General features: G+C 46.0%; 1 pseudogene; it reads right to left on the bottom strand.

Annotated features, from left to right (window-relative positions):
• Window positions 1–569: 569 nt before the first annotated feature.
• LOC148214096 (uncharacterized) lies at window positions 570–19142 on the bottom strand (annotated as a pseudogene).
• Between the last annotated feature and the right edge of the window lie 1106 nt (window positions 19143–20248).

The following is a 20248-nucleotide window of genomic DNA, read 5'->3' as shown; positions in this document are numbered from 1 at the left end:
ATTGTTTTAACTGTTTTTCATTAATGTATAATTCTTGAAGCATATCAATAGAACTAAGAAATGCCCAATGAATTAATGATATTGATACCATCTGTTTTACGGTACTTTCTAACACTGGATTCTGGAACACAGGAGATGATTTTTGACAAATTTATTGTCATTCAGGCAGCAGAAGATTTCCCCGACCTTTAATCTGCATATATGAGAAATCCCCTTTCCTTGGCAATTATATGAATTGAATTCAGAAATATCTGCTTCCAAATCAGGGGGTTATTTATCTGTCATAATCTTAGCACATGGCATACCCATAGAGTCATTTCTCCTTGAGTAGAAAATAAAGGTGTTCCTTTTAGAAACTGGGACGCATCAGGTGTTGATGCTTGTCCTTGTTGAAGAACTCAAAAGAAACCCTTCAAGTTTTAAAGCATCCAAAATGAATTTTACTTAAGAAAATTTGGAAGAAAAAGAATAGGCTGGTTGAAAAAGGCCAGGAATTGGGAAATGGGAATTACTCTGTATTAAAAAGACATTGGAGAGGGAAAAATCAATCACCAGAGGCCCTATAATAATTACCCCATAAATATATGTCTTGGAGGCTTGAAGAACTCATATTGTTGAAATATAGTATGAGTTGTAGAGATGATTCCACTGATCAGGTAGCCTCCTGGCTTGTTGAAATTGTACTTGTAGTTTCCCTCAATTATCACATTCAATGGACATTTCTTCACCAGCTTCTCAGAGGGAAAATGGGACACTAGCAGAAGCAGGAACAGCAGCCCTTGAGATACCATGATGGTGCTCTTTGCTAGAATTCTCTTTCAGGCAAAGACAGCTCTTCCTTGGTCCCAGAGCTGCCTAATTATGAGGAAAAACTATGAACAGACAGTACAGCTGCACTGAAGAATTTCTCTGCAATGAAGATGGTCCAGCTTGGCACCAAATTTGGAAACCACAACTGGTAATGTCAGAATAGCGTGGCCTTTCCTTAAATGAAAAGCACCTTTTGCTCTCAGCAAAGCAGGAGATAATTATGGCTCAGTGATGTTCAGGTTTTATATATGAGGTTTTAGCAAATATTTATCACAGTGGATTCAAAAATGACCTGTGATGATGGTGATGAAATCTCTGAAGCTTTGTCACCATCACCATGGTTCTGATAATTAGAAGGAGAATTGGGAATCATTGTGGCAGCACAGATGCGCAGCTGGAGAAAATATTTTTGTATTACTCATAGAGACAGTTCCAGTTTAAGAGTCAAGAGGCGAAGAATTCAGGAAAGTTTGACTGCCCTTTACTTAAGAAACTTATTTTGAGACGGTTAAAGGTTGTAGTATGTTAAATTTTAAAGGCTGTAATACATTAAATCAGCTGAACCCTCATTAACTCTCCTGAGGGAACTCTATGTTAGTGCTGATGAGCCCATCATCCTAAATGCAGGGCAGGTAACCCAGAATAGCTGCATCCAGCTCAGTAAAGAGATACTTTCTGGATGACCCTTTAGAGGCCCTGTTACAACATCTTCTGCTTTACAAAATGGAGAAGAAATAGCATTGTTTATGTTTATGAGGATAAGATTTGATGGAAATTCCCTGGACATTGTTGTGATGTTTTTGATTATATAGTGTGTTTTTTTTAGAGTCAGCATCATGTGGCAGAGTTTGACCTGTGCAGCTGGTCTCAGCTGAGCTTCTGAGGGCAGAACAGCAATGTCTGGAAATCTGCTGCTGCTCTCAGGATTTGCAGAAAAGGTGGAAGAAAAGATGGTGCTTTCCCTGCAGGAAGGGAGGTGCGCATTCTCTCATGACGTCTTATTCAGCAGGATGCTTACTGTCCTTCCCTCATCTCTGTCTGGTGTCTCCCTTTGGGCTTCGGAAACTGCCTGAATCATGAAGTCCTTTCTTTCCCTTTAAACTTTGCTTTTCTCCCTTGATTGTCAGGTTGTTGTTGTTCAGTCGTTAAGTCGTGTCCGACTCTTCGTGACCTCATGAACCATATTGCGCCAGGCCTTCCTGTCCCTCACTGTCTCCCTGAGTTGGCTCAGTTTCATGCTTATTGCTTTAGTGATGCCATCTAACCATCTCATCCTATGCCGTCCCCTTCTCCTTTTGCCTTCAATGTTTCCCAGCATTTCCCAGCAGGGTCTTTTCCAAAGGGTCCTCTCTTTGCATTAGGTGACCAAAGTATCTGAGCTTGAGCTTCATTATGAATTGACTGGTTTGACCTCCTAGATTGGCTAGTTTGACCTTCTAGCAGTCCAGGGGACTCTTAAGAGTCTTCTCCAGCACCACAATTCAAAGGCATCAATTCTTCGGTGCTCAGCCTTCTTTATGGTCCAGCTCTCACAGCCATACATTACTACTGGAAAAACTATAGCTTTGACTATGCGGATCTTTGTCGGCAAGGTGACGTCTCTGCTTTTTAATATGCTATCTAGGCTTGCCATAGCTTTCCTCCCAAGGAGCAAGCGTCTTTTAATTTCATGGCTGCAATCTCCGTCTGCGGTGATCTTGGAGCCCAAATAAATGAAGTCTGTTACTGCTTCCATTTCTACTCCTTCTATTTGCCAGGAATTGATGGGTCCAGATGCCATGATCTTAGTTTTTTTAATGTTGAGTTTCAAGCCAGCTTTCGCACTCTCCTCTTTCACCCTCATCAAGAGGCTCTTTAGTCCTTCTTCACTTTCTGCCATTAGGGTGGTATCGTCTGCATATCTGAGGTTGTTGATGTTTCTCCCTGCAATCTTAATTCTGGCCTGTGATTCTTCCAGCCTGGCATTTCTCATGATGTACTCTGCATATAAGTTAAATAAGCAGGGTGACAGTATACAGCCTTGTCATACTCCTTTCCCTATTTTGAACCAATCGGTTGTTCCATGACTGGTTCTAACTGCTGCTTCTTGGCCCGCATACAGATTTCTCAGGTAGATAGGTAAGGTTGTCTGGTACCCCCATCTCTAAGAATTTGCCACAGTTTGTTGTGATCCACACAATTGAAGGCTTTTGCATAGTCAGTGAAGCAGAAGTAGATGTTTTTCTGGAACTCTCATGCTTTCTCCATGGTCCAGTGAATATTGGCAATTTAATCTCTAGTTCCTCTGCCTCTTCGAAACCCAGCTTGTACATCCGGTAGTTCTCGGTTCACGTACTGCTGAAGCCTAGCTTGTAGGATTTTGAGCATAACCTTGCTAGCATGTGAAATGAGCGCAATTGTGTGATAGTCTGAGCATTCTTTGGCATTCCCCTTCTTTGGAATTGGAACGTAAACTGACCTTTTCCAATCCTGTGGCCACTGTTGCGTTTTCCAAACTTGCTGGCATATTGAGTGCAGCACTTTAACAGCATCATCTTTTAGTATTTTAAATAACTCAGCTGGAATACTGTCATCTCTGCTAGCTTCGTTGTTAGCAATGGTTCCTAAGGCCCACTTGACTTCACTCTCTAGGATGTCCGACTCTAGGTCAGTGATCACACCAGCATGGACATCAGGGACATTAAGATCTTTCTAGTAGAGTTCTGTGTAACCTTGCCACTTCTTCTTAATCTCTTCTGCTTCTGTTAGGTCCCTGCCTTTTTTGTCTTTTATCATACCCATCTTTGCACTAAACGTTTCTCCTATTGTGGGGGAGATGGGCAGCGGAGAAATCCAATAAAATAAATAAAATAAAATAAAATAAAATAAATAAATAAGCGTTCCTTTGATATCTCCAATTTTCTTGAAGAGATCTCTAGTCTTCCCCATTTTATTGTTTTCCTCGATTTCTTTGCATTGTTCATTTAAGAAGGCCTTCTTATCCCTCCTTGCTATTCTCTGGAAATCTGCATTCAGTTGCTTATATCTTTTCCTTTCACCCTTGCTTTTCACATTCCTTCTTTCTACAGCTCTTTGTAAAGCCTCATCAAACAGCCATTTTGCTTTCTTGCATTTCTTTTTCTTTGGGATGGTTTTAGTTGCTGCCTCCTGTACAATGTTACGGACCTCTGTCCATAGTTCTTCAGGCACTCTGTCTATCAAATCAAATCCCTTAGATCTATTCATCACCTTCACTGTGTACTCACAAGGAATATGATCTAAGTCATACCCAAGTGGTCTACGTTCTTCAATTTAAGCCTAAATTTTGCAGTAAGCAGCTCATGATCTGAGCCACAGTCAGCTCCTGGTCTTGTTTTTGCTGTCTATATAGAGCTTCTCCATCTTTGGCTGCAAAGTATATAATCAATCTGGTTTCGGTATTGACCATCTGGTGATGTCCATGTGTAGAGTCGTCTCTTGTGTTGTTGGAAAAAAGTGTTTGCTATGACCAGCTTGTTCTCTTGACAGAAGAACTCTATTAACTTTTGCCCTGCTTCATTTTGTACTCCAAGGCCAAACTTGCTTGTTATTCCGATTATTCCTTACTTCCTACTTTAGCATTCTAATCCCCCATGATGAAAAGGACATCTTTTTTTTGGTGCTAGTTGTAGAAGGTGTTGTAGGTCTTCATAGAATCGGTCAACTTCAGCTTCTTTGGCCTCAGTGGTTGGGGCATAGACTTGGATTACTGTGATGTTGAATGGTTTGCCTTGGATTCACACTGAGATCATTCTGTTGTTTTTGAGGTTGTACCGCATTACTGCCTTTCCCACTCTCTTATTGAGTATGAGTGCTACTCCATTTCTTCTAAGGGTTTATTGCCCACAGTAGTAGATATGATTGATCAGGTTGGTGTCAATCTATTCAAGGAGGAGGAAAAAAATGCAAATTGCTACAAAGGCCTAATAAATAAGCCCAGAGCATAATACCAAAAGGTGATGAGGAACATTTTATCTGCTGTGGGGATATGTTATCTGACCTGGTTTCAGAAAAATGATTAATGTCAAGGTTTATCATTCTAATCCCACCTGATATCAGAGGCAGAGGGAACAAAGAATGTAATTATTTTAAAAAAGAAGATCCAATGCTATTTTTGTTTCATTATTTAATCGTTATCATTCAAAATTCACATGAAAGGAAGAGAGGTTTCTTAGAACACATAAAAAGGAGTGTAATTATAAGCTTTTTTTTTTTTTAAAATTACCAATAAATAATTGAAAAAAAGGGACCAAAATCTGGTTTCCTTACTGTTTCATATCATTAACTGCTGCTTTGTGTTTCTGTCAGCTCTCAGTATGATGATGTAGCATTTGGGGATAAAGATGCAGCCCAGTAAGCCCAGGGTGGAGGCCAGGATGGAGAAGATCTGCACGGCTACCATGTATTTCCCTTTGGTGCTCAGGTAGGTGGGGACAAAGGAGACCCAGACGCTGCAGAAAACTAACATGCTGAAGGTGATCCACTTGGCTTCATTGAAGCTCCCTGGCAGCTTTCGGGCTAGGAAAGCCACCAAGAAGCAGATGGCAGCCAGAAAGCCCATGTAGCCTAGTGCAGTGTAGAACATGATGACTGAGCCTTCATTACATTGCAACAGGATGTACCCTGGTTGGGAATGCATGTCAGAGTCTGGGAATGGGGGGGAGATTCCCAGCCATATCATGCAGATGCCCACCTGAGTCCCAGAGCAGGACACAACAATGGAGTTAGCCAGAGTCTTCCCCAGCCATTTCCTCATTCTACTTCTGGCTTTGTGGCCTGAAATGCCACCACCACCGTGAAAGTCTTGGCCAGCAAAGAAGACACAGCCACTGAGAATACAACACTGAAGGTGGTTTGTCGAAGGAGGCAGGTCACCTTCCTGGGGCAACCAATGAATAGAAGGGAGGTCAAGAAGGAAAGGAGGAGGGAAACCAGGAGAGTGTAGGTGAGGTCCCGGTTGTTGGCTTTGACGATGGGAGTTTCTCGGTATTTAATGAAGATTCCCAAGATGAAGCTGGTGGTTAGGGAGAAAGCAAGGGCCAAGGAAGCCAGGATGAGACCCAAGATTTCTTCATAGGATAGGAAGCTGATAATTTTTGGGACACATTGATCTTGCTTCTTATTGGAATGCTGGTCATGTGGACATTGGCTGCAACTGGATGCATCTGAAAAACACAAGCCCTTGTTGTTTAGCTAGTGTCTAGCAATACCTGTGGCCATAACATCATGGACAATCCAATTTAAATCAATGATTGGGATTATGTTTTTTGAGGTGATGATGTGAGTGTTTAATCTTGGAGATACTCTATCTCTGTAGTCGCTAGGAGTCAAAAAGATCTTTATGACATATATTCATCAATCAGGTGAAAGCTGGTTTGCTAGAAGAGAAGAGGAGAGGTGAGACCCACATTCTGCAGTATTTGGCTAGGGCCTTAGATGGTTCCCAAAAAGATGAGAGATAATTCATGCAGGACAAATGATCAATGGGCAATAGTTAGGCGGTGCTATGGGACATGCAGCTGGATATGAACTGAAAGCTGAAAGAGAAGCAGGTAATTGTCTTTGAATCCTACCATGGGCCTCACATTGGCCAACCCAAGGAGCATTGTGCTTGGCCAGATGGGCCATTGTTCTGACCTTACACAGGCAAGATCTCAATATTACCATACAAAAGTGCTTGCAGACCTGAGACCGTCTTTGCAGAGAGTTTAGAAGGTCTCATAAAATAGATAATACTGACACTGTGAAGAAACAAGGTTCTTGTTTAGCGCAACCACTTTGTGAGAGAAAGAAAAGCATGACTTTAGTTGCTTCAGTAGATGGAAGCAGTTCGCTGCTGTCTTGGTTCAGAAGCCAAGCGGAGACAGGTGAGATCAATACATAAATGGGAGACTGACAGAAAAACAAAACAAAGAAACAAAGAAAAAACCCAAGGCTGTAGGCTAGTCTGGGAAGTTGAAAAATGTCTTGGAAAGAGGCACTAGCTAACTATTTACATATTCTTATCAGAAAATTGTATGAGCCGTATGAAACTGAAATTGCCAGGAGTTAACTTGATTTGCTTCTTAGGTTAATTAAATAATGTTTTTCCCATGGAGTCCTTGGTGCTCTCAGAGCTTCGGTGTTTGCTTGCAGACACTTCATCAGCCAACTAGGTAACATCATCAGTGCAAGAGAGTGTTGGGTTTGCTCCCTGTTTATATACAGTAGCTTGCTCTGCCATTGTTGGTGGGGGTGTGGCTTCGTCCTTGGTAGATTCTTGATTAGGGTCTTGTTTTTTGCTTGTTTGTCTGGTGTTAATCCCTGCTTATCTGGGTGTTGGCTGTTGCAGAGGGTGTGTTCTGGTCTTTTGTTTTCTTCTTAGCTTTTTTATTGTGTCTTTTGAATGGTGTGTAAATGTGGTTTATCTCTGTCGGTCGATGGCTGATTTGTCTGAATGCCAAGCTTCTAAGAATTCCCTAGTAGTTTTGGATTTGGACTGGTCTAAGATGCTAACACTTTCCCAGTTAAAACTGTGGTTGAGTCTTTCCATGTGTTGTGAGATTAAGGAGTTTTCATCATGTTTTCTGAGTGCTAGTTGGGTTTCATGGATGCGTTCTGCTAGTGTTCTGCACAAACACCAAACAAACAATTAAGCAGAAAAAACAATAGCGTAATCAAGGAACTACCAAGGAGAGAACCATACCCTCACCGTAGCGGGCTAACAACCTCATTTCTGCCACAGTCGTTAAGCGAATCACTGCGGGTCATTAAGCAAGACACCACATGACCACGACTTGTGATTTCACTACCAGCTTCTCCACTGATTCTGCTTCTCAGAAGCCGGTTGTGAAATGTGCAAATGGTGATCATGTGACTGTGGCACATTGCGACAGTCATTATAGCTCGCTGGTTGCAAAGTGCCCGAATGTCAATCACATGACTGTGGGGATGCTGCAATGGTCATTAGTGTGAGGACTGGCTGTAAAGTTACTTTTTCAGCACTCTTAACTTTGAACAGTTGCTAAACAGGGCAGTCGTTAAGGGAGGTGTAACTGTAGTTGCTGTTTTATACTTTATCCTGCCATCCCTCCATGAGGCTGTGTGAAATATTGCCATCTGATTTCTGCAAATCTTCTGCAATGGGTCTGTGCAAATCCTTTCAAACGGGAGCTACAGAAGACTAAGGAATAACATGCAACTCGCTTTTGGAATCATCACAACAGCTGCCTCTTTTCCCAGTCTTGTACATGCATGCAGTGATAGCCAGAGGAGCTTTCAAAGCAGCTGTGTGAGCCTGGAAAAGATGTGGCTTCTAAGTTATTCAATTAGAGATGCGTTACATGTCCTACTGAAGCATCTCTTCTGAAGGATTTGCACCATGCTATTCTGTAAAGTAGGCAAAGATCCCATTTGTTATGAAGCTGCAGGCTTCAACTCACTAAAACTGCAGCCTTGGTCTCAGAACCATAATATTGACCTTAGGACTAGATCCTTTTGGTTTTAGGCTTTCCCTGAAAGCCTGGAATTGGGCTCTCAAAGCTTCTCAAAAGGTTGCTAGAAAACTTTGAATATGTATAATTGAATAAGGATATTATTGAAGACATGGGGAGAAGTCTCTTTTATTTTTAGTGTGTGACGCTTGGTATGCCAGTGAAAGATGGAGCTTGAACTGTGGCTAGAAGAAGTAACTTGTTCCAGATATAGTTCCACTGCCCACCAGTGAAGTCCACATCAGAACTATACTCACATTTCCCGGGAGTAATTCAATATTTCTGTCCAGAGATATTTAAGGGAACCAACTTTTCACATTTCCAGGGAGAATCAGACCTTCTGTCTGTAGACATTTGTGAGATCCCAAGATGAATTAAAAACAACCATTCTTTTAAAAGCCAAAAGCCAATGAGACTTGTCTTCTTTTCTGAAACTAGGCAAGAATGCAACAGATCAAGAGTTTTCAGCCATGTTTCATTATTTCACTTTGCACGGCCATACCATCATGCATCACTGAATGGGGGTCCAAGGTCCTTGAACATTTTTCTGGCTGCTTCAAACAACTTGTTTCATTTTGCTTTGTGGAATTGAGGAAAAGATGCTAGTAATTAGGTATACAACTAGCGGGAAAGAAAACACCTTTAACAGATGTTGCCCAGAAGAGCAAGAATGAATTCTGATTGCATCCTCAAGTCCTTTCTTTACTCCTGGTCTACTTACCTTCCTCCGTGGAGATTGTTCCTTCCATACAAGGAGAACAGTCGTAACAGCAGACCGGCTCTCCTTCTCTTTTGAGTTTGGTGTATCCTGGGAGACAGCTTTCTGTGCATCTAGAAAGGGGCACCTTCTGAACATAAAAAGCAGCCAGAGAAACATTCAATCCCATCTTTATTTCAGTCAATCACCAGCACAAAAGAGAGGAAATCAAACCAACCAACCAAAGAAATGAACACACCACAGAACTTCAGCTCAGGGGACATCTTCAATGTGACTAGATAATATTCTAACAAAAATATATTAATCCTAAATCTGAAATCTTAATATTATTCACAACTGAAGCAATGACTCTACTAAAAACTCAAAATTGGAATCTGGGAGAATGTTGTATTAGTACACTACATTCTGAATTTAAAATAGCTGCATGTGATCAAGAGGAAAGACCAAATCCTTTTAACCGTAGGTGTGCAGCAATAAAGAAGGAGCAATGCAATCAAGGAAGTGATACAAAAGTTCAAAAGTTGTGGTGCCAATATATACCCTGCCTAATCCCTCCCAGCAAAGTAACTTTTTTAGTTAAATGACCTTGTGAACTAAATGGGATTTTGAATAGGCATTTCTATGAAACTTATATAGCAATAGCCATCTGTCTAATGTAGAATTGATAAGTTTACCCCATAGCGTAACTTGATACTGAATTAAAGGCAAATCTAAAATCAATGAAAGCAGCACATACAGCGGAACTTGCTTTAGCCGTGCACTTTTGTGCCCTAGGCTGCAAGATGAAGGCATGATCAATTTCCGGTAAAATAGCAGACACAGCAGGAGCCATGGACGAGCTGTCCTCATGATTGTATGCTGTGGTGTGTTGAGGGATGTTTTGGGGGTGGTGTTTACCTGCGTAGGAGCTGGACTTTTGGACCTGCTTGGACTATTTTGGACTTGTTCAGGGTGGAGAAGCAGACCGGAGGATGGACAATTTTGGAGGGTGGCTGTGCTTGCTGTTTTGTGGTGCTGGCCATGCCTACCGAGCTGACTGCATTTGGCACGTCTGTGCACTTCGTGGCAGTTTTTTTTAACCTGGTGGTAGTTTTCTTGGTTCAGCTTAGGCTGCTCTTTGAAGACCTGTTTGGTCTGCACTGGAGGACTGTTTTGTTCCCTGGAGGAGTGGGCTGGAAGACACGTCACACTGGAGAATGGGCTGCTTTTGTTCTCCTGCCACAGCTGCCTTACCAACTGTGCGTGTGGACTCAGAGGTGTTTGTGCACTCAACGGCGGTTGTTGGAAGTGGTCCTTTCCTGCACTGTCAGTTCTCTGTTGCTGGATGTTGGGGCTTTGGAGGTGTGGTTGGTGACCAGGCAGTGTGTGTGTGTGTGTGTGCACGTGCACATGCAGTGGAGTGGAGTGGAGTGGCAGGCTGCTGTGGACCCTATTCCCCATGGAGGCTTTTTTGCTTTCCCTCCTGGTAGCCCCAAGGAGGAAGAAACAATGTGGCTTCCATGTGATGGTTACGTGCCTGATTTTTGGACTGTGGGTTTCCCACTGTGGCCTGAAGATTGACCCCTTCTTCTGGGTGAGGGCCAGAGGAGGAATTGATGTGGGGTGAATGGCAAGGGAGCCTTCTACCAGCGGGTGGGAGCAGCATGGGAGGGGTGCCTGTGAGTGCCAGTGCATGTAAGTGTGTTGTAGTAAAGTGGGGAGGTGGTTGTTGAGTACTGTTATGGTGGTGAGAACTAGTGAAGCTAAAGTGCCTTGGTATGCCTGGCTTCCCCTCCCAGGGTTGGCTGGAGAGGAGATTCCCAGTCTTGGGAATCAGGGGCCTGCGTTTGGAGATGCGGTTGCTGTTGCGAGGATGGGGGTGGACCATAGTATTACAGTGGGAGAGGCATGGGGAGATATGGTGGGAGACAGGGAGCAAGCCATTCTGAGGGACCGTGGGACCATGACCTTCTACAGGTTTTGTGTTCCAGCTCCTTGGTCTCAGTCCTGGTGCCCTGTCAGCAGACTTTCAGAGGCCCTGGCTTTTGGCTGCTGTTTCTCAATGCCAGGTCAGTCTGTAATAAGTCCTCCCTCATTAGTGATTTAATCACTGATGAGAGGGCTGAGCTGGCATGTACAGTCATGTGAAAAAGAAAGTACATCCCATTTGAGTTTTATGGTTTTACGTATCAGGACATAATAAACTCATCTGGTCCTTAGCCATTCTCAAAAGTAGGTAAATACAACCTCGGATGAGCAAGAACACAGCCTAGAGACTGTGAGGGTCTGGATGGGGAACAACAGGCTTCAACTGAACCTTGGCAAGACTGAGTGGCTTTGGGTTTTGGGACCTGCTGGATCTAGGACTATGCCATCTTTGGTGCTGAAGCCCCAGACAGACCCAGTGTACAATCTGGGGGTCCCCCTGGACTCACAGCTCCTACTTGAAGAGCAGATTGATGTCAGATTGATGTTTCTGACTCTAACTCCCGAAGTCTTCAACTAAACACTAGGAATTCCTTAGGGTAGTGCCAGTCTCATCCTCTTCTCTTTCTCACGCTCAGGCTGTGGGCTGAGGAAATATTTCTCCCCGTGACCCTGAACCTCTTCGTCCAAGTCCTCCATCACACCGCAGGATGCTGCAACATCATAATTGCAAGCTAGTTGCCAAGTGCCCGAATCATGATCACGTGACTGCGGGGCCTCTGCAATGGCTGCAACTACATAAGTCCCACTGGCTCAGCGCCAGTGTAACTTTGAACAGTTACTGAACAAGTGATTGTTAAGTGCACAGGGCCTGAAAATTGGCAGGACTGGTACAGGAGCACTAGCAGTGACCCCAGTTGCAGCTAGAGTGGTCTGAGTGGGACTGGTGGCAAAGGACTGAGGCCTGGAGATTGCCCTAATAACCAGCTTGGCATCTGGCACCCGAACAGCTGCTCTGGCCCTCTGGGGGGACCTGAAGGACTTGGAAGCTGGCAGGTTCAATTCCAGATTGAATGTTGGGGTCCCTCCAGTAGATGTTAGCTGGGTCTCTCTCCCTAGGGTGACAGATAGCAAGGGAGTCCATGGGTGGATGTGGGAATGTGTGGGTGAGTGTGTGAGTGTTTTCCCCTACCAACTAGTGAGAGAGGTTGGTGTGGGGGGCATGGTGTGCAAAGGGGCTAAGGAGTAAGGCTCCTATGGTGCCGAGAGTGGGAGCTGGAGTGCCAGGGAGCTCACCACCACCCTGATTGACTGATTTGATTGATTGGGTGATTTTTACTATATGTTTGGATGGAGGGTCCCCTAATTAGGGAAATCAGAGGCCTGGGATTGGGGGGAATTGGAGGCCCTGGGGGGTTTAGGGCGGGTCATCCTATTCAGGTGGTAATGGGGAGGGAGTGTTATGATGGGAGTGAGAAGGCAGGCTGCTCTTGGGGAAGATGCCCTCTGTGTCTACTACCAGTGGTGTGTTCTGGCCCTGTGGACTCAGACCCAGGCCCTGGACAGCAGACCTGTGGAGGCCCTGGCTTTTGGGTGCTGCTTCTTAATGCCAGATAAGTTAATAACAAGCCCCCCCCCCATATGTGATTTGATCACTGAGGAGCGGGCTGACCTCTCATGTATCATGAGACCTGGCTGGGCCCAAAGGAGAGTCCCCCTTTTGGAAGTGTGCCCAGCTGGGTTTATGGTTTGGCACCAGCTGAGACCCCAGGGTAGGGGAGAAGGAGTAGCAATTGTCATCTGGGAATCTCTGTTGACCTTCAGGGGCTCTGCTCCACAAGAGGTCGGTTGTGAGACCCTGTTCCTGAAGCTGGGCTTGTAAGAACAGTCGGGATTGTTGCTGCTGTACCAGCCTCCCTGCTGCGTAGCAACCTCCCTGCCTGAGCTGCTGGAGGCTGTCTCGGGGCTAGCGGTGGAGTTCCGCTGTGATGGAGGATGAGGAGGTTCAAGGTCATGGGGAGAAGCATCTCCTCAGCCCACAGCCTAAGCGTGTGAAAGCAAAGAGAATGAGACTGGCACTACCCTAAGGAATTCGTAGTGTTTAGGTGCAGACATTGGGAGTTAGAGTTAGTCTGGCGAGATTCTGTCTAGAAGGTGTAAGCTAATAAAGTAACTAAGCAATTCCAGAACTGTCTCGTGGAGTTTCTTGGGCTGAACCTGACATCCCCAGACTTATGGTTCTGGGGGACTTCAATTTGCCATCCCTGGGACGTGCCTCAGAGGCAGTCCGGGAGTTCATGGCCACTCTTCAATTGGTCTGACCCCAGCAACTGATGTACCCAATTGGGTTCCAAAGGAAGCTGGGGGTTATACCCAAGGATCTGCTTCCACTGCCTGGAATAGGAAGGTGGCTGAGGCCCTTGATAAGATTGCACCCATGCAACCTCTCTTTATCCATCAAGCCCAACACTCCCTGTGGTTTACGGAGGAATTGAGAGTCTTGAGAAGGATTAAGAGACATCTAGAGCACCACTGGAGGAAAATAAGGACCATCTAGAGAGCTGCTATTAAGGCCTACCTTGTGGCATCAATGTTTCTCTGCTCTTATTGCATCTGCAGAATGCTACCTGGCGGCCCTGTTTAAGAACACCTGAGCCCTTTTGGGAAAGGAGGGCCCAGTAGCCCATTTACAGGGCCATGCAGAGGAGTTTGCTGGGCATCTGGAGGATAAAATTGCTCAGATCCATTCCCAGCTGGATTCCAAGTGTGGGGCATGGCCTATGGAGATATCTAGGGTATGGACTTACCCTGTTATCTGGGAACAGTTTGATCCTGTTGGACCCGAGGAAGCGGACAGGGTCCTCCAGACTGTTAATGCCACCACTTGTCAACTAGACCCATGCCCCTCCTGGCTGGTCAAGGCCGCTTGGAAGGTGACATGTGGGTGGGTCCAGGTGATGGTGAATTCTTCCTTGAGGAAGGGGGTGTTTCCAGTGGCCTTTAAGGAGGCACTGGTGCATGCCCTCCTCAAGAAACCATCCCTGTATCCCACTGTGCTGGACAATTTTCATCCAGTCTCCCACCTCCCCCTTTTAGGGAAGGTAGTGGAGAAGGTGGTGGCATTGCAGCTCCAGGGGAAACTGGATGAAATGGATTATATGGACCCTTTTCAGCCAAGTTTTAGGCCTGGATATGGGATGGAAACAGCATTGGTCACACTCGTGGATGATCTCTGGCGGGAGCGGGATGGGAGTTGTGCATCTATTTTCTCTCTTCTTGACCTCTCAGCAGCTTTCGATACCTCCGTAAACCACAGGGAGTGTTGGGCTTGATGGATAAAGAGAGGTATCGACCATGGTATCCTCTGGGGCCAACTTAGGGAGTTGGGAGTGGACAGCATGGTTTTGTGCTAGTTCACTTCCTTCTTCCAAGATCAGTACCTATCGGTGTTGACTGGGAGCATGAGGTCCAGCCCATGGCCCCTCTGTTGTGGGGTACCTCAGGGTTTGTTACTCTCTCTGCTCCTTTTTAACATCTACATGAAACCACTGGGTGAGATCATCCACTACCATGGGATGAGGTATCATCAATATGCATATGATACCCAATTATACATCTCCAACCTGGGTGATTTGAGTGATGCTGTCTTTTGCAGTGCTTGGAGGCTGTAGGGGTCTGGATGGGGAAAAACAGGCTTCAGCTGAACCCTGGTAAGATAGAGTGGCTGTGGATTGGAGGTTCCTCTGTATCTGGGGGTTTACCATCTTTGGTTCTTGATGGGGTTGCACAGCCCCAGACAGATCCAGAATGTAATCTGGGGGTTCTCCTAGACTCATGACTCCTGCTTGAGGAGCAAATGGCAGCCATGGCCAAGAGGGCCTTTGTGCAAGTTCGTGTTGTGCACCAGTTACACCCCTTTCTGGATCAGGAGACCCTCTGGTCTGTCACTCATGCCCTGGTCACCTCTCGTTTAGACTATTGCAATGTGCTCTACATGGGGCTATCCTTGAGGAGTACCCTGAAGCTACAGCTGGTTCAAAATGCAGCTGTATGGGCAATCTTGGGTGACCCAAGGATGACTCATGTAACACTTATGCTGTGGAAGCTGCATTGGGTTCCAGTTTCTTTCTGGGTCTAATTCAAAGTGTTGGTTATCTCCTTTCAATCCCTACATGGCATGGGTCCATGTTACCTGAGGGACCGTCTCACCCCCATTACATTGACCCGTCCCACCCAGTCCAGCAGAGAAGGCATGTTGTGGATACAGTCAGTGAGAGAACGTCGACTGGCAGGTCCTAGGAGGAGACCCTTCTCTGCTGTTGCCCCTGCCCTATGGAATACTCTACCCCGAGAGGTGAGGCAGGCTCCTACCTCCCAATTTTTTGGATGGAATTGAAGACTTGGCTCTGCCAGCTTGTGTGGGGCAAGGAAAGATACAATCATCCCTGGGGATGGCTGGTACCTTGATGATGCTTCCTGAGTTTATTAACACCTAATTAACATCAGCCTCTTGGAAATATCAGATAGGAAGTTTGTTTTTATCATATTTTAATTAATTAATTAATATTTATCTATTTTAGTTAATGCTTATTCTGTCTTTGCTGTAAACCGCCCAGAATCACTCCGTAGTGAGACCGGCATTGACAGATTTGAAATATAAATAAAATTAAATTAAATTAAATAAGTAAATAAATAAATAAGTGAGGACTACATGTATAAGGAACAAGTGCTCCTTTGGACGGGTTTCTTCAGCTCTCTGTTATGGTATCTTCAGGTATCTTTTGCTAACAATGATATATGTTTAGTGAGGTGGATACTAGGAAATCTATCACTGAAGTCCTTGCAGTCTTCCATGGACTTTTTTTTAAAGTCCTGTTGAGGAACGAAGAGTTATGAAAGACAACAAATTTGGGGACTAGTCTAGGAAAAGCAGCCCATGATACAGATAGTCTTCCTGCATGTGAAGACCAAGTGAGAATGCAACATACGAGAGGCTTGTCTAAACTGGATCACAGTAAATACCTCCCTGGCTATGCTCTGGACTAGGACTTCTTGCACTCTACACATCAGTGAGGTAGCTGTCACACCATTAGTATCCTATGCATGCTGCTGATAAAATGTATTGATATAGTCTTATTGTGGATGGCATTATGGAGGTTGCAGAAAACCAACCAGATCCGGAGAGAGTTCTAACAGGCCTGGGAGATTTTAGCCATGTTTTATCGTTAAGTTTGCTATATTGTTATTTCTTACTGTTATTACTTTTATATATTTTTTTACCTTAGTTTACTCTGACTTTATTTTATTTTGTTTTAAATTGTTTACTGTGTCTTAAGATTCACTGTGTATTATTATTATTATTATTACTATTATTACTATTATTATTATTAATTGGATTTCTCCCCTGCCCATCTCCCCCACAATAGGGGACTCCGGGCGACTTACAGAAAACAATAAAACTATAAATATATCTAAAGCACATAATACATCCAAAATTTAAAACAATACTAAAAAAAGGAAGATCCAAGAAGATGGAAAATCAGGCTGCGGAGAGCTGGCCACTATGGGGCTAGCCATCCTCCTGCTTGAAGTATTCCCTCCCCACCCCAGGCCAAGTGGCAGAACCAGGTCTTCAAGGCCCTTCGGAAGGCCAGGAGTGAGGGGGCCAATCGCACCTCCGGGGGCAGAATGTTCCAAAGAGTGGGGGCTACTGCAGAGAAGGCCCGCCTTCTGGACCCTGCTAGATGGAGTTCTTTTACTGAGGGGGTCCAAAGCATGCCCTCTCTGTGCGATCAGGTGGGATGGGTTGAAGACATAGGGGAGAGGTGGTCCCTTAGGTAACCTGGCCCCATGCCATGTAGGGCTTTAAAGGTAATAACCAACACCTTGAATTGGACCTGGAGGCAAACTGGTACCCAATGCAGCTCATGGAGCAACGGTGTTACATGGTCCCTTCTTGGGGCTCCAAAAATAGCCCGCGCCACCGCATTCTGGACCAGCTGTAGCTTCTGGATAGTCTTCAAGGGTAGCCTCATGTAGAGTGCATTGCAGTAGTCTATCTGGTAGATAACAAGGGCATGAGTGACAAAGTCCCGGATACAGAGGAGCCATTAACTCACAGCCACTCCATCTTACCAGGGTTCAGCCGAAGCCTGTTGTTCCCCATCCAGACCCTTACAGCCTCCAGACACCGAGAAAGGGCAGTCACGGCATCACTTACTTCACCTTGGATGGAGATGTATAATTGTGTATCATCAGCATACTGATGATACCTCATCCCATGGTGGTGGATGATCTCACTCAGCGGTTTCATGTAGATGTTGAAAAGGAGCAGAGAGAGAATCGAGCCCTGCTGCACCCCACAAAGGAGGGGCCGAGGATGGGATCTCTCGCTCCCTATCAACACCGACTGGGATCGGCCCTGAAGAAAGGAGGTGAATTGGCACAAGACTGTGCCACCCACCCCCAAGTCCCTGAGCCATCCCAATAGGATACCATGGTCGATGGTATTGAAAGCCACTGAGAGATCAAGGAGAGCAAGGATGGTCGCACTTCCACCATCTCGCTCCCGCCAGAGATCATCCATAAGCACGACCAATGCAATTTCTGTCCCATAACCGGGCCTGAAACCTGACTGGAAAGGGTCCAAATAATCGGTTTCCTCCAGAACTCTTTGGAGCTGTGAAGCCACCACTTTCTCAACCACCTTCCCCAAAAAGGGGAGGTGGGAGACTGGACGAAAATTGTCCAGCACACTAGTATCCAGGGAGGGTTTCTTGAAGAGGGGGTGCACCAATGCCTCCTTAAAAGCAGCTGGAAACACTCCCTCCTGCAAGGATGTAGTAACCATCGCCTGGATCCAACCACATGTCACCTCCCAAGCTGCTTTCACCAGGCAGGAGGGGCATGGGTCAAGTTGGCAAGTGGTGGCCTTCACAGTCCCCAGGATCCTGTCCACTTCCTCAGGAGCAACAGGATCAAACTATTTCCAGATAACTGGATAAGAACTGTCCCCTGGTATCTCCCCAGACCCTGCCCCACGCTCGGAGTCCAACTTGGAATGAATCCGAGTGACTTTGTCCTGCAGATGCTCTGAAAATTCCTCCGCATGGCCCTGCAAATGAACCCCGACATCCCCCTTGCCAAGGAGGGACCTAGTGATCCTAAACAGGGCCACTGGGTGGCATTCTGTGGACGCGATAAGGGCAGAGAAGTATTGGTGCTTCGCCACCCTTATTGCCACAATGTAGGCCTTAACAGTGGCTCTAACCTGAGTTCGGTTGGATTCAGTTTTTGTTTTCCTCCAGCGGCACTCTAGATGTCTCTTGACCCTCTTCAGCACCCTCAACTCCTCCGTAAACCACGGGGAGTGTCGGGGCTGAAGTGGCAAGAGAGGTCGCATAGGTGTGATCCTGTCCAAGGCCCCAGCTGCCTCCCTATTCCAAGCAGCAGCCAAGGCCTCCACTGGACTGTGCAGCAGGTCCATGGGAATATTCCCCAGCTCCCTCTGAAACCCTGACGGGTCCATCAGGCGTCGGGGGCAGACCAATTGCATGGGTCCTGCCTCCCTGCGGAGGGGGGTGGCATAGGAGAAACTCAGGGTCACTAGGACGTGATCTGACCATGACAACGGGGAAAGCTGTAAATCTCCCCTCAGATCATTTTGCCATTGCTCCGACAAGAAAACCAAATCTGGCATGTGGCCACTGTCTCGGGTTGGGTCCCACAGCATTTGCGACAGGCCCATGGCTTCCATGGGAGCCATGAACTCTCAAGCCACGTCCGAGGACTGCCCCAGGGATGGCAGGTTGAAGTACCCCAGAACCATAAGCCTGGGGAACTCCACTGCCAGCCCCATGATGGCCTCCAGCAGCCCAGGCAGGGAGGCTGCCACGCAGCAGGGAGGCTGGTACAATAGCAGAACTCCCAACTGTTCGCGGGAACCCAACCTAATGAACAGTGTTTCACAGCCAGAAACTTGTGGAGCGATGCCCCTGAAGGCCACTAGAGATTCCCGGATCACAATAGCCACCCCTCCTCCCCTGCCCTGGCATCTCGGCTGGTGCCGCACCGTGAACCCAGCCGGGCACATTTCCGAGAGGGACACCCCTCCCCTCGGGGCCCAGCCAGGTCTCGGTAATGCATGCCAGGTCTGCCCCCTCCTCAGTGATCAAGTCACATATGAGGGGGGCCTTATTGTTAACCGACCTGGCATTAAGCAGCAGCAGCCGAAAGCCAGGGCCCCTACGAACCTGCTGACCAGGACCTGGGAATGAGCCAGGAGGGCCGGAACACGCCACCGGTGAGACATACCAGGGGCTTCTTCCCCAAAGATGGCCCGCCCTCCAGCTCCCTCCATAACGTCCCCTGCCCATCACCACCTCGATGGTGTAGCCCACCGCATAGCCCCCGGGGGTTCTGGGCCAAAATACCTCCCTACCTGGACCTCCCAGGCTCCCAATCCAAGGCAAGGGCCCCTCCTTCCACCCAGTCATCCTCATTCACACCCAAACGCTCACCACTTTAGTGTTTATATATTGTTTGATCCACCAAGAGTTGCCTGGATTGTGACAGGGAAGAAATAGGAAAATCAATAAATAAAATAAGATAATTATGCATAATGTCTGTTGTGGCTTTGGATTCCATTCCTTGAAGCTGATCTGCATTGAATTCAGAGGGATTTATTTCTAAGCAGGCTTGTATAACAGCTGATAAATAAACGTGCAACTTTCTTCTAAATTAAGAACCAAAATGCAGCAGGATCACCCACCTGACTGAATGATGCTGGCCACATGATGGCACTTGGATTGATGGAGAGGTTGACTTCTGAAGAGGCCTCTCTTTCTATTCTCCCAACTTTGACCCCAGCAGTAGACTTGTTGGGGAACACTGCCCAGTGCATGATATCAAAGTCAGAGGCTAGATCTCCATTCTTGTTGAAATAAACACCATCCATGGAATGATTGTAAAGCTGGAAATTTCTCAGGAAAGGATGAAGCTAGAAAGAGAAGGAAAACCACGTCCGTATCTTATCCAGTTCCATTTCAGCCCTAATTCAATGTTTATATGGCTCTTATTATAGCTATGGGACTGGTATGAATAACTGGACCTTTCCAAGTCAGTGCCTCTGCCTGTAAAGTGTTTCAGGATCTTACAGAAGTCTCTCTCCCTTCCTCCCAAGGGAAACTGGATCTTGTCCACATGCTTCTTGTGAGTTTTCTGAACTAGCATCCTAGTTCCTGCTAGAAGGTGCCATGAAGAAACAGAGATTTGAAGCAGAAAAAACTGCTTTGAATTCAGAATTCAAAGTCATGACTATTTCCCT

Source organism: Python bivittatus, unplaced genomic scaffold (assembly GCF_059951505.1).
Source record: "Python bivittatus isolate LINGU-HERP-01145 unplaced genomic scaffold, Pbiv_v1 ctg000750_np1212, whole genome shotgun sequence".
Lineage (NCBI taxonomy): Eukaryota > Metazoa > Chordata > Lepidosauria > Squamata > Pythonidae > Python > Python bivittatus.
This window is presented reverse-complemented; position numbering and strand designations above follow the sequence as displayed.